Below are 14,998 nucleotides of genomic sequence, written 5' to 3' on the forward strand. Positions count from 1 at the left end.
AAGGGGAATTGACACTTGTATGTGCCTTTTTTTTGTTTGTTTTTTTGCAGCCACAGTGCAGCACCAGAGGCCAGAAAAATTAGGCATGTACACATGCCTGAAAAAAAATGTTATTGTTGCAGCCGCTGTTTTCAAGGCAGAAAGGTGACTAAAACATTGCGGCTTGAACCCTAGTTGGTGGCGGAGAATTCACAAAAGTCATCCGGTATGCAGACATTAAATACAGCAGCGTGGGGACCATTTTGAAGCCAAGGCATGTCAGGCCTTTTGTTAGTTAAACGTATCCCCTACTGTCAGTCCCTTCGGGATCCATGCTTCATTCATCTTAATGAAGGTGAGGTAATCAACACTTTTTTGACCGAGGCGACTTCTTTTGTCAGTGACAATGCCTCCTGCTGCACTGAAGGTCCTTTCTGACAGGACACTTGAAGCGGGGCAGTTCTATCGCAAACTGGGAAAGCTCAGGCCACAGGTCAAGCCTGCACACCCAGTAGTCAAGGGGTTCATCGCTGCTCAGAGTGTCGATATCTGCAGTTAAGGCGAGGTAGTCTGCCACCTGTCGGTCGAGTCGTTCTCTAAGGCTGGATCCCGAAGGGCTGTGGCGATGTGTAGGACTGAAAAAGCTCTGCATGTCCTCCATCAACAACACATCTGTAAAGCGTCCTGTCCTTGTCGCCGTTGTCGTGGTAGGAGGAGGATTACTGTCCCCTCTTCCCCAGTTAGATTCCCGTTGTGCTGTGACCTCCCCCTTATAAGCTGTGTAAAGCATATTTTTTAGTTTGGTTTTGAACTGCTGCATCCTTTCTGACTTCCGGTAATTTGGTAACATTTCCGCAACTTTCTGCTTATACCGGGGGTTTAGTAGCGTGGCCACCCAGAACAGGTCATTCTCCTTCATCCTTTTTATACGAGTGTCCCTCAACAGACATGACAGCATGAAAGACCCCATTTGCACAAGGTTGGATGCCGAGCTACTCATTTCCCGTTCCTCCTCCTCACTGATGTCAATGACGGTCTGTTCTTCCCCCCAGCCACGTACAAGACCACGGGTCCCAGATAGGTGACAACAACGAGCACCCTGGGATGCCTGCTGTGGTTGGTCTTCCTCCTCCTCAAAGCCACATTCCTCCTCTGACTCCTCTTCCTCATACTCCTCTTGCAGCGTTGCCGCAGGTCCGGCAAGCGATGATGACAAGGCTGTTTCTGGTGGTGATGGTGACCACAACTCTTCCTCTTCACGCTCATCTAGAGCCTGATCCAGCACTCTTCGCAGGGCATGCTCCAGGAAGAAAACAAATGGGATGTGGTCGCTGATGGTGCCTTCGGTGCGACTGACTAGGTTTGTCACCTCCTCAAAAGGATGCATGAGCCTACAGGCATTGCGCATGAGCGTCCAGTAACGTGGCAAAAAAATTCCCAGCTCCGCAGAGGCTGTCCTAGCACCCCGGTCATACAAATATGCGTTGACGGCTTTTTCTTGTTGGAGCAGGCGGTCGAACATTAGGAGTGTTGAAATCCAACGAGTCGGGCTGTCGCAAATCAAGCGCCTCACTGGCATGTTGTTTCGGCGCTAAATGTCTGCAAAGTGCGCCATGGCCGTGTAGGAATGCCTGAAATGGCCACACACCTTCCTGGCCTGCTTGAGGACGTCCTGTAAACCTGGGTACTTAGACACAAAGCGTTGTACGATGAGATTCAACACATGTGCCATGCACGGCACATGTGACAACTTGCCCAAATTCAATGCCGCCAACAAATTGCTTCCATTGTCACACACCACTTTGCCGATCTCCAGTTGGTGCGGGGTCAGCCACGGATCCATCTGTGCGTTCAGGGCAGACAGGAGTGCTGGTCCGGTGTGGCTCTCTGCTTTCAGGCAAGTCAACCCCAAGACAGCGTGACACTGTCATATCCGGGATGTGGAATAGCCCCTGGGGAGCTGGGGGGGTTCAGTTGATGTGCAGCCAGATGCCGCAGCAGAAGAGGACTCAGCCGAGGAGGTTATGGAAGAGGATGGAGTAGGAGGAGTAGAGGAGGTGGCAGTAGGCCTGCCTACAAGTCGTGGCGGTGTCACCAACTCCGCTGCAGAGCCACGCATTCCATGCTTGGCAGCCGTCAGCAGGTTGACCCAATGCGCAGTGTAGGTGATATACCTGCCCTGACCGTGCTTTGCAGACCAGGTATCAGTGGTCAGATGGAGCCTTGCCCCAACACTGTATGCCAGAGAGGCCAAGACTTCCATTTCAATCACCGAGTAGAGGTTTAGGATTGCCTTATTAGAAGAAAAAAATTGTCCGGGTATCTTCCACTGTGGTGTCCCAATAGCGACAAATTTTTTGAAGGCCTCAGACTCCACCAGCTGGTATGGTAAAAGCTGGCGGGCTAAGAGTTCCGTCAAGCCAGCTGTCAGACGCCGGGCAAGGGGGTGACTCTGTGACATTGGCTTCTTACGCTCAAACATTTCCTTAACAGACACCTGACTGTGGGCAGATGAGATGGAACTGCTCAAGGTGAGAGGCAGAGTGGCGGGTGGTTGAGAGGGGGCAAGGAGGACAGCAGTGGTTGACGTGGCTGAAGATGCTGGACCAGGAGGAAGATGGTGGCTTTGAGCTTGTGTGCTGCTTCTACTTGTCATCATGTGTTGATCCCATAGGCGTTTGTGATGTGCGATCATGTGCCTTTGCAAAGCAATTGTACCTAGGTGGGTGTTGGATTTCCCATGACTCAGTTTCTTTTGGCACAGGTTGCAAATGGCATCGCTGTCAGAGGCAGACACACAAAAAAAATGCCACACTGCTGAGCTTTGCAATGACGGCATTCTGGTGGTGGCAACAGCATGCGTTGATTGGCATGCTGTCTGGCTGACCCCGGGTGCCGATACATGCTGTCTGACTGTGCCACTAGCTCCTTGCGACGACCTCCACCTGCTTCCAACTCGTCTCCTCCTTCTCTCTGTCTCCCCTTCTGAACTTTCCCCCTCTTCTTCTTCTCTTCGAGCAGGCACCCACGTGGCATCCACGGACTGTGGTGGTAGTGGTGGTGGTGGCGGCGGGGCAGAAGAGTGGTGACCAAAGCTGAGCTGGAGGAGGATGGTGCGTTAAGGTTCTTAGCGGAAGCTGTTGAAGATTGGGTGTCCTGTGTAAGCCAGTCAACTATTTTCCCAGAATTTTTTGGGTCAGGGTACGTGGCCTCTGAACACTGGGCATTATTCCAAGGCCAGTGGAAATCACAGCACCACGAACACGACGGCCCTTGTGGCGTGGCCTGCCTCTGCCTGTCATTTCTTATTAGATAACTGTTACTATGTGCGCAAGGTACTGTGCCACTCTATGTAAGTGGTGGGCAGTGGGCACAGTACAGTCTGTGTGGGCCTGACACACACGGGCTTGCAAATGTGATTAGATCACAGTTACATTTTAAATAGATTTTTTTTTTTCTGAAAGGTATTTGGGTGAATGACACCCTGTAACGGTATGAGTGCAGGCCTAGCCACTAGCCAGTGGACACAATACAGTATGTGTGGGCGCCTGACACACACGGGCTTGCAAATGTGATTAGATCACAGTTAAATTTTAAATATAATTTTTTTTTTCTGAAAGGTATTTGGGTGAATAACACCCTGTAACGGTATGAGTGCAGGCCTAACCAGCCACTAGCCAGTGGACACAATACAGTATGTGTGGGCACCTGACACACACAGGCTTGCAAATGTGATTAGATCACAGTTAAATTTAAAATATAAAAAAAAAATTCTGAAAGGTATTTGGGTGAATGACACCCTGTAAAGGTATAAGTGCAGGCCTAACCAGCCACTAGCCAGTGGACACAATACAGTATGTGTGGGCCCCTGACACACATGGGCTTGCAAATGTGACTAGCTCACAGTTAAATTTAAATATAAAAGTTTTTTCTGAAAGGTATGTGGGTGAATGTCCACCCTGCTAACGGTATTAGGTGCAGGCCTAACCAGCCACTAGCCAGTGGCCACAATACAGTATGTGTGGGCCCCTGACACACAGGGCTTGCAAATGTGACTAGATCACAGTTAAATTAAAATATTTTTTTTTTTTTTCTGAAAGGTATGTGGGTGAATGACACCCTGTAACGGTATGAGTGCAGGCTAACCAGCCACTAGCCAGTGGCCACAATACAGTATGTGTGGGGGCCTGACAACACAGGCTTGCAATGTGATTAGATCACAGTTAAATTTAAAATAGATTTTTTTTTGTCTGAAAGGTATTTGGGTGAATAACACCCTGTAACGGTATGAGTGCAGGCCTAACCAGCCACTAGCCAGTGGACACAATAGAGTATGTGTGGGTGCCTGACACACGGGCTTGCAAATGTGATTAGATCACAGTTAAATTTAAAATATAATTTTTTTTTCTGAAAGGTATTTGAGTGAATGACACCCTGTAACGGTATGAGTGCAGGCCTAGCCACTAGCCAGTGGCCACAATACAGTATGTGTGGGCGAAAGACACACACAGGCTTGCTAATGTGATTAGATCACAGTTAAATTTAAAATATATTTTTTGTTTCTGAAAGGTATTTGAGTGAATGACACCCTGTAACGGTATGAGTGCAGGCCTAGCCACTAGCCAGTGGCCACAATACAGTGTGTGTGGGTGCCTGACACACACGGACTTGCTAATGTGATTAGATCACAGAAAATTATTAAATAGAATTTTTTGTTTATCTGCAAGGTATTTTCTGTCACACCCTGTATGAATGGTGTGCACTGTGCACACAGTGCTGTCTATGACTGAGCCTGCAGCCTCTCACACACGGGCAGCCAGGCAACTGCAATATATGTATATAAAAAAAAAAAAAAGCAGACTGATGTACCAGCCCTGAAAAGGGCTTTTTGGGGTGCTGTCTGGATGCTGTCCTTACAGCAGATTAGTCTGTGGACACATAGCAATGCCCTAGCTAACGCTTTCCCTATTGAATCAGCAGCAGCTACACTCTCCCTCCTCTCTCTGTGAATGCAGATTGCAAATTAATCTAAAATGGATGCTGTCCAGGAGGTGGGAGGGTCTGGGAGGGAGGGTGTGCTGCTGATTGGCTGGAATGTGTCTGCTGACTGTGAGGTAGAGGGTCAAAGATTACTCAATGATGATGTATAGGGGGCGGACCGAACATCGCATATGTTCACCCGCAGCGGCGAAAGCGAACAAGCTATGTTCGCGGGGAACTATTCGCCGGCGAATAGTTCGGGACATCACTATTCAGGACCTTCACTTATAAGCCAGAATGGAGAATGACTGCAATAATCTTCTCAAACTGTAGAAGACCTGGTTGGTCCATGCATTACATGGACAGACCTTTGATTTATTTTAATGGAATTGTACAGTATATTCTTTCTCCTATGTTGGTGCTGCAAGAGAATTTAACACTTGCTGCCTTTGCCCTTTTAACTAAAATATACTGCTCAAGGTGACAAACCTCTTTAAGCCAAGAATGGTGTAGAAGTATATTTCTGTATATGGAAAAATACATTGGAACAAATTTTCCAGGCGGACCTAGAGGATAAAAACCATTGCAAATGGAAACCTGGAAGGATGATTACCCTTCACATACCTGGAACGTCCCTCACTGTATTCTTCTAGCTAGGGGGATTTAGCTATTATTGCTCTTACATATTATATGGAATGGTATAGTGCAGGGATGGGCAAACTGCGGCTATCCAGCTGTTGTAAAACTACAACTCCCAGTATGCCCAGTCTGCCTACAGCTATCAGCCTACAGCAGGGCATGATGGGATTTGTAGTTTTACAACAGCTGGAGAGCCGTAGGTTGCCCATCCCTGGTATAGTGGATAGAGTGGGGTGACAATAGAATATTTCATTTTGGCAATTGGATACCTGTTAGAACACCACTACTTTACCTTTAAATAGTTAAACTTCTTTTAACCAATTTGTGGAGTAAGTATGTGGGTGAAATTCTTGCCCTCTCTCCAAATATTTTTTATGGCATAGCTGGAGATGAAATTAGTCTTTTCTGTTGAGAATCCATAAAAAAATCAATAAAATGGTATGAGCATTGCAAAGACGACCTCCTCATTATATGGGCAAGGGGGTCGTCCATGTGACATACCTATCTTTGTGGATTATATCAATGCTGGTAATACCTCTGGTTTTAGTCTTAGGGGTGTTTAGAGAATAATAAATCCCAGTAGAGGAGGGGACTTAGCTGTTTACTTAGCTGTTTATGCTAAGTACTGGAAATGCTGATGGTCTGTATAAGAGACAAGATTTAAAAAGGTTGTCCAGCTTTCACTAAGCTAGAGCATATACTCAGTACATGGTGATCACTAGGTGATCGGCAGGGGTCCCGCTCCCCATACTCCCTACCAGTCAGCTGTGACAACCACTTTAATTCTTCATATGCTACAATTTAACTTCTGGAAATTCATTTATAATATGTACTTTATAGTTTCCCTAAAGAACCATGGATGATACACCATTTTTCTTGTTATCATGATTGTAACTGAATATTGTGATTTATATGTAGCTGATAGATGTGAGAAACCTAATTGGTGTAATTATTGGATTGTTTATTGGGTGTGCATTTTTCTTTAAAATATTTTTTGTCTTGGTTATATTTGTATTATGAAGATACTGGAAATGTGTAAATCTATTGAATGCTGTTTTCTTACTCGACTTTATTAAACTGTATTTTTATGGTAAAATCATAGTGCTGGACATCTTTTAGATTACCTTCTATGTTGGTGTCTCCCTGCACATATCTGAGTCACACCACTGCTTTAAGGTGAGAGCTGGTTCTGGGCTGAATACTTGTTCGGCTTTATGTTTCTATATAGCCTGCTTTAGGCATATAATCTGAGGCTCCATGCTTTCGTGTCTAGGGTATGGTCAATGTCGACTTGTTAGAAGGTCACATCAGTATGGTAGTTGGAACGACCACCATCTTGTGAACAATGCCTATTACAATACTTTTCTGAACGTCTGAACAATGAGTATATATGTCATAATCAGAGGTCACTTGAACCCCTGAACATTTCACAAGCAAGTAATCTTCAGAGTTTGCAGAACATACAAACAACAAAGAAAGCCATAACGAATACTTTATTAAACAAGTACCTACCAAAAACAACCGGCATAATCGTGGACAAACAGGTAGGAAACGGTGGAAGATGCAGAACTACTGGACCAAGTAATCAGTTTGACTTATTCTGGTGCTCCCTGGTTTTCACCCTTTAACCCCTATACAGTGATCTGGTCTTCGCCGCAAGGGAGCAACTAGACCACTTCCTTCTTGGGATGGTCCAGGTACACTTGGCAGAGGCCTGCAAGGAAACAGACGCTGGTGCTTAACACCAGTGGTCCAGGCACGTAACAAAACCAGGAACACAGGCAAACAAACGGTAATGCAAATGTGCAACATAGGACAATGTTCAGACACAGACCAAGTAACAGGAACACAGACAAGCCACATCATCAGGAACCCATGCAGAACTGGACACAAGAAGCATGGCACTCACTGACAGACAGGGAAAACACAGAAACATATAGACATAGCCAGGACGCCATACGAATACAGGGAGCATGGCATACACAGGCAGACCAGTATGTGCAGAGAACATAGAAACATGCCTGAACCCCATGCGAAACTAGGGGCACAGCGGTCATAGATGACCATACAAAACATGAAGACATAGTAACATGCCTGGACCCGACCCCATGCAGAACTGGGTGCATGGCGATCACAGATGGTCATACATAAAGACATGGTAACATGCCTGGACACCATGCGGAAATAGGTGCATGGCAATCACAGATGGATATACACAACATGAAGACATAGTAACTTAGTAGAAACTCCCAGACAGACTAAGACATGGTGACCTTGATGAAATATCAGGCTTAGGCCTCATGCACACGACCGTTGTGTGCATCCGTGGCCATTGTGCCGTTTTCCGTTTTTTTTTCGCGGACCCATTGACTTTCAATGGGTCCGTGGAAAAATCGGAAAATGCACCGTTCTGCAGCCGAGACCGTGATCCGTGTATCCTGTCCGTCAAAAAAATATGACCTGTCCTATTTTTTTGACGGACAACGGTTCACGGACCCATTCAAGTTAATGGGTCCGTGAAAGAACACGGATGCACACAAGATTGGCATCCGTGTCCGTGATCCGTGGCCGTAGGTTACTTTCATACAGACGGATCCGAAGATCCGTCTACATAAAAGCTCTTTCAGAGGTGAGTTCCGACAGTATATTCTAACACAGAGGCGTTCCCATGGTGATGGGGACGCTTCAGGTTAGAATATAGTAAAATAACTGTGTACATGACTGCCCCCTGCTGCCTGGCAGGTGCTGCCAGGCAGCAGGGGGCAGACCCCCCCTCCCCCCCTGTAGTTAACACATTGGTGGCCAGTGCGGCCGCCCCCCCCCCCCTCCCTCCCCTGTAGTTAACTCATTGGTAGCCAGTGGGGCCCCCCCTCCCTCCCCTGTAGTTAACTCGTTGGTAGCCAGCCCCCCCTCCCTCCCCTGTAGTTAACTCATTGGTAGCCAGTGGGCCCCCCCTCCCTCCCCTGTAGTTAACTCGTTGGTGGCCAGCCCCCCCCTCCCCTGTAGTTAACTCATTGGTGTCCAGTGGGCCCCCCTCCCTCCGCTGTAGTTAACTCGTTGGTGGCCAGTGGGCCCTCTCCCCTCCCTCCCCCTCCTAATTAAAATCTCCTCTCCTATCATTGGTGGCAGTGGAGAGTACCGATCGGAGTCCCAGTTTAATCGCTGGGGCTCCGATCGGTAACCATGGCAACCGGGACGCTACTGCAGTCCCGGTTGCCATGGTTACTTAGCAATTTGTAGAAGCATCATACTTACCTGCGAGCAGCGATGTCTGTGTCCATCCGGGAGCTCCTCCTACTGGTAAGTGACAGGTCTGTGCGGTGCATTGCCTAATGATCTGTCACTTACCAGTAGGAGGAGCTCCCGGCCGGACACAGACATCGCAGCTCGCAGGTAAGTATGAAGCTTCTACAAATTGCTAAGTAACCAGGGCAACCGGGACTGCAGTAGCGCCCCGGTTGCCATGGTTACCGATCGGAGCCCCAGTGATTAAACTGGGACGCCGATCGACACTCTCCACTGCCACCAATGATAGGGGGGGAGATTTTATTTAAGAGGGGGAGAGGGCCCACTGGCCACCAACGAGGTAACTACAGCGGAGAGAGGGGGGCCCACTGGATACCAATGAGTTAAAAACAGGGGGGGGATCTGCCCCCTGCTGCCTGGCAGCACCTGCCAGGCAGCAGGGGGCAGTCATGTACACCGTTTTTTAGTATATTCTAACCTGAAGCGTCCCCATCACCATGGGAACGCCTCTGTGTTAGAATATACTGTCGGATCTGAGTTTCACGATCTAGCTCATATCCGACAGTATATTCTAACATAGAGGCGTTCCCATGGTGATGGGGACGCTTCAAGTTAAAATATACCATCGGATTGGAGAAAACTCCGATCCGATGGTATAAAAGGGACTCCTGACTTTACATTAAAAGTCAATGGGGGACGGATCCGTTTGCAATTGCACCATATTGTGTCAACGTCAAACGGATCCGTCCCCATTGACTTGCATTGTAATTCAGGACGGATCCGTTTGGCTCCGCACGGCCAGGCGGACACCAAAACGACTTTTTTTTCATGTCCGTGGATCCTCCAAAAATCAAGGAAGACCCACGGACGAAAAAACGGTTACGGATCACAGACCTACGGACCCCGTTTTTGCGGACCGTGAAAAAATACTGTCGTGTGCATGAGGCCTTACACTGATGAGTAATATGCACCCTACACACAGGATTCTCGGAGAAAGACTGATCTCAGGCACACAGATCACAGATCTAAATAGCAGGGTGATTAAAACACCTGTCCACCTAATATTCAGACACACAGATAAGGAAAATGATTAACCCTATGTGAACACAGAGAGCATACAAGTCACAGGACACAGTTCACACACTAAAAGAACGCAGCCAGCACGCAACACCCAAGCAACCAGCATACACGGGTAATGGCCTGCAGCCAGTACGCAACAGCACATGCAGCCAGCCTACACGGCAACACAGTGTCACAGTGAACTGCACTGTGACAATATAATTGGAATAATTTTCATTCTTTATGTTAAAATAGGCCTCAGTACAATATATGGGAAAAATGTGTTAAAGCAAAGTGAACCTATTCTTGTATGTTAGAGAACTGCATTATGAGAAAAAAACGTAAGGGGACACTTCTGTCAAAAAGTGGTAAATCAATATTTATATAAAAAAATTAATTATTAGAATTATTGGCTGTTTTAATTTTTTTCATTTAGTAGTACTATGCCATTGAAAATAGATTCTAAATATTGTGCTTATGCAACAAAGGTAATCCTTTGTCAGATTACTGGTGCTGAGTGGGTAAGATGTGATACGTTAGTATAATAGTAGATTAGTAGACCTATATAAAAAATGCCCATAGAAAGGTCACTCATCCTCCTTCACTCTCTGGCCACAGTAAATGTTTGAATGGGAAAGTCAAGCAAGGGTATGTGCAGTGCTAAAAGTCTATATAAAGGATGAAGTAAACGAGACAAGACAGGAAGTAGAATACATTGATTGAGTTCAATATGTATATCCAGAAAACAATTCGCCCATTTTTGCAAAAGTATTACTTAGAGTAGTTACCGATAGTCTGTTAATAAGTAATACGATTTTTTGTGATGGTAGTGTCCCTTTAATACACTTCTAGCACCAGAACTAATCCAACATGGTGGCTCAGTGGTAAGCACTGCAGGAGAACATCTGCATGGAGTTTGTATGTTCTCCCCATGCCTGTGTGGGATTCCTCTTACACTCCAAAGACATCCTGATAGGGGATTTAGATTGTGAGCTCCACGGGGGACAACAAGTCTTGATAAGGTAAGGGTAAATGTAATAATATGTTATTTTTATATTTTGGAATAGTTTCCCTTTAAATATTGGTCAAAATCATATCAAAGTCAATCAAGTCTAATTTGCCCTTTTCTAGCAAATTACAGTACTGTTCTTACATGGTTACCTTTACATCCGATGGAGCCTTCAGTTACAATGGAGCAGTCACCGGCAGTGGGTCAATCCTCAGATTAAGCCCCAACCATTGTAGAAATACCATTAATGGAAACCTAATGATAAAACCCAGCGCGATATATCTTCTGTATCAGTCAATAAAACACATCATGTTAGTGTTATTATCCCCCCTGTGAAGTGGAAAGGTTATTTCTTTAATCTGTTCGAAGAATTGTACATTTTTTGTTCTTTTTCAAGGCGTCTCTGCCAATTAGCATTCCTGGTTAAACAGTTTTATTTTCAAAAGATTGTCAATAAAGGTGAGAAATCATCTTGAAACAAAGGCTTCCACTAGGGCTCTAACATGACTAGCGCAGCACTCGACGTCTGCTTCCATCGCTCATCAGGCATACTATGTCAGGAGTTATTGATTATGTAATGCCCTCACATTTCATTTACCCATAAGTATTGTGTTTGAGCAATAGAATACAGCACAAATCCATTTGCAAAAAAATATGCAATCACATGTAATGGTATTTTTATAGGTAAACTCATTGCAGTACATCTCAGTTGTGTTGTACCACGAGATATAAAATTATTTTATTTGTAGTAAATACATTAGACTGTTGGCAAATTATTCAGCTTTACAATGAATGAATGTTCGATGGAAGCTTCTATCAATATTGTAATGCAGTTTTGAGCAAGGTTAAGGATAGGATGAGCTTAATCAATGTGAATTATTTTTTTTACTGCCAACAACAGAAAACAACACAATATTTCATGTCTATAAAAATAAAGTAAAATACAAATCTGATAGATGCACATCTCAATGCCATAAACCACAGAAATACCATACTACTCTATGAAAGGAATCTTAGAAATGTAAAAGTGATTGAATGCCTCATAAAATCATAGAAGAAAATATTTATTTTTACATTTGAAGGTGTGAAGAAGCAATTTTAGGTCTCATCAATCAGTTAAAACACTTTATTGGATTTGATAGAAGCGTATTGTTCAGGTCTGTCTGTATGCAGGCCCAATATACAGAATCAGTTGTAGTCTTAAAGGGTAACATCAGTAGACATGCATCTATGACACTGGCTGACCTGTTACATGTGCTCTTGGCAGCTGAAGACATCTGTGTTGGTCCCATGTTCATATTTACCCGCATTGCTGAGAAAAGTAATGTTTTAATATATGCAAATGAGGCTTTAGGGTGGGGCAGTTGCAGAGAGAGCTGAGCCTCTAGATGTAATGGCCACACGCCCGTTGCTCCTAGTGACTCATTTGCATATATCAAAACATTTTTTTCAGCAATACAGGCACATATGAACATGGGACCAACACAGTTGCCTTCAGGTCAGCCAGTTTAATTGGTACAAAATGCTCTCCATGACGTACATGACACTCGTCCCGTACTGAGATCTGTATGGGAAGGTAAAATCTGAATTGAAAGCTGGCTCAAAAGTTGGACCCTTAAGTTCCACTCCAGACTGACCGCTATATAAGGTATTGAACCATTGTATTACTAGCATCACAGGGATTGTGTATATTAGATATGCTTTCTTCTTCAATGTTATCTACTCTCAAATGCTTAGTGGTTTAACCGCTTGGTGCCATAAACTGTTTTTATTTTTTTGCATTCATTTTTTCTTCCTCATCTTCCAAGAGCCATGACTTTTTTTAAACATTTCCATTCATATGTATCAGGAAGGTTTGTGTTTTGCAGGACAAGTTGTATTTTTTAATTGCATCATTCCGTTTACCATATCATGTATTGAAAAATTTGAAAAAAATTATTTGTGGGGTAAAATTTAAAAAAAAAACAACCTACAATTCTGCAATAATTTTTAGTTTTTATTGCGATCACTGTGCTCTAAAACTGACATGCTACCTTTATTTTGTAGGTCAATATAATTACAGATATAACACATTTTATGTACTTTTTATGCTCTACTTAAACAGAAAAACTGAGAAAAATTGGTTTGTATCACTGTATTCTGACACCCAAAACTTTTTCATATTTCCATTTACAGAGCTGTGTGGGGCTTGTCTTTTATTGGGGCTAGCTGTCATTTTTATTGGTACCATTCTGGGGCATATTTGACTTTTTGATCACTTATTTCATATTTTTCAGGGGGTGTGATGGCCAAAAAGAGCAATATGGGCATTTAGATGTTGTAGTTGTATTTGAATAGCTTGGACATTTTCGGATTTGGCAGTAGAAATTATGTTTATTTTTGTATTGTTTATTTATTTTTATATGTAAAATTGATAAAGAGGGTAATTGAAATTTTAATACTTTAGTTTTTTTTTATTTTAAGACACAATTTTTTTACTTTTAGCCCCTCTAGGGGACTTAAACATGCAATCATTCAATTGCTTATACCATTGACTTTAAAACTATAGTATTGCAGTCTTTGGACATTATGGCCTTTTTTATTGATCTGTGGAGCTACCACAGAACAGCTGAGTGGCGGAGGAGCATCGGTGCCCGGCCAAAGTGATATTTATTGCCTATGCTATCTCTGATCACACACACTACCCGCAGTAGCTTGACAACCCCTCTGAATATAGTATCTGACTGCTGTCTCTGTTTCGGCTATTTAAAGAGGTTATCCAGATATACAAAATGTATTTGGTTGTTGTCCAAAATGTAAATTAAAGGGTTTGTACCCCCTTTAAATGTTATTTAAGTTCAGTGTAATGGACTAGATACATTTGTACTTAACCTTTTTTTTACAAAAATGCTCCAGTTGTGAGATATTCTCTTTATTATATTATAATGGCACCTCCTAGTGTTTAATCTGAATAGTAATGTGCACATCCTCCTACTGATCTGGATGAACATGGTCGCACAAGCTCAGTTCTATTCTTCAACTGCAACCAGTTGTGACAGTTTCAAGGAGAGAGCTGTAGAAAAAGACATGCCCCTGAGCTTCCAGCCTAATGAAAATGTAGCAGAGCAATTGGATGATCTCTGGACCCATGTGAGGTGTAGAGCTGATTCTAGCTTTGTTATAAGGAGGTCGCATGTACCATGTACTAATGTATGTATATAATGTCTGATTTTCATTTTCAGTCATGGGATAACTTTTGACCTGATATAGTGCAAAGAACACCTCAAAGATGAATCTTTATATATTGGTGTTTGACATTTAGTGATGAGCGGCAGGGTCAATATTCGAATTTGTGATATTTTGCAAATACTTGGGCGAATATTCGCCATATATTTGCGAATTCGAGAATTTGGTATCTCCAGTCATTATTTTCTTGATTGCGGAAATCGTCAAGTGAAAAATTTGCGATGAAAATTCTCAATCAATGCTACGCCTAAAGTCAAAGATATTGCAGCCTTCTCATTGGCCCACAAGCTAGAAGCAGGGAGGGATCATGTGTACTGATTAAAACAAAAATCTCGAATATCCGAAATTATGAATATATCTCACTATATTCTAAATATTGGCAAATTCTCGAAGTGCCGATTTTCGCGATAAAAATTCGCAATTTGAATATTCGTGATCAACACTATTTGACTTAGGGAATGCAACAACTAAGCTCTACAGTTCATATCCTCAGGACAAGAATAGATGGGTGAAATGGGTGAAAGTTATAAAAAATGTGCAGGCTTTAGAACATTTGATGACACAATGAAAAAGTTCTTGACGTGTCTATTTATAAATAGCATAAAACATTTTAATGCCCAGATTAAACAAATACCTCTTCATATTTAATTTTATTTCATTCAAGCTTTTTGTCAGCCTTCTTTTCTCAGTGGCAGTGTACAGGCCAAGAAATGTTGTCTATGAATTCCTTTATTAGGCCTAGTGGCCATGGTCAAAACTGCAGGATGATAGGATATTTTTAAATTATAGATTGGGATATGAAAATTATTAATTACATGAGCAAAAATTCTTTAAAATATATTTAACATAAAAACTTAATTG

The sequence above is a fragment of the Bufo gargarizans genome, chromosome 1 (genome assembly GCF_014858855.1).
Source record: "Bufo gargarizans isolate SCDJY-AF-19 chromosome 1, ASM1485885v1, whole genome shotgun sequence".
In the NCBI taxonomy this organism is placed as follows: Eukaryota; Metazoa; Chordata; class Amphibia; order Anura; family Bufonidae; genus Bufo; species Bufo gargarizans.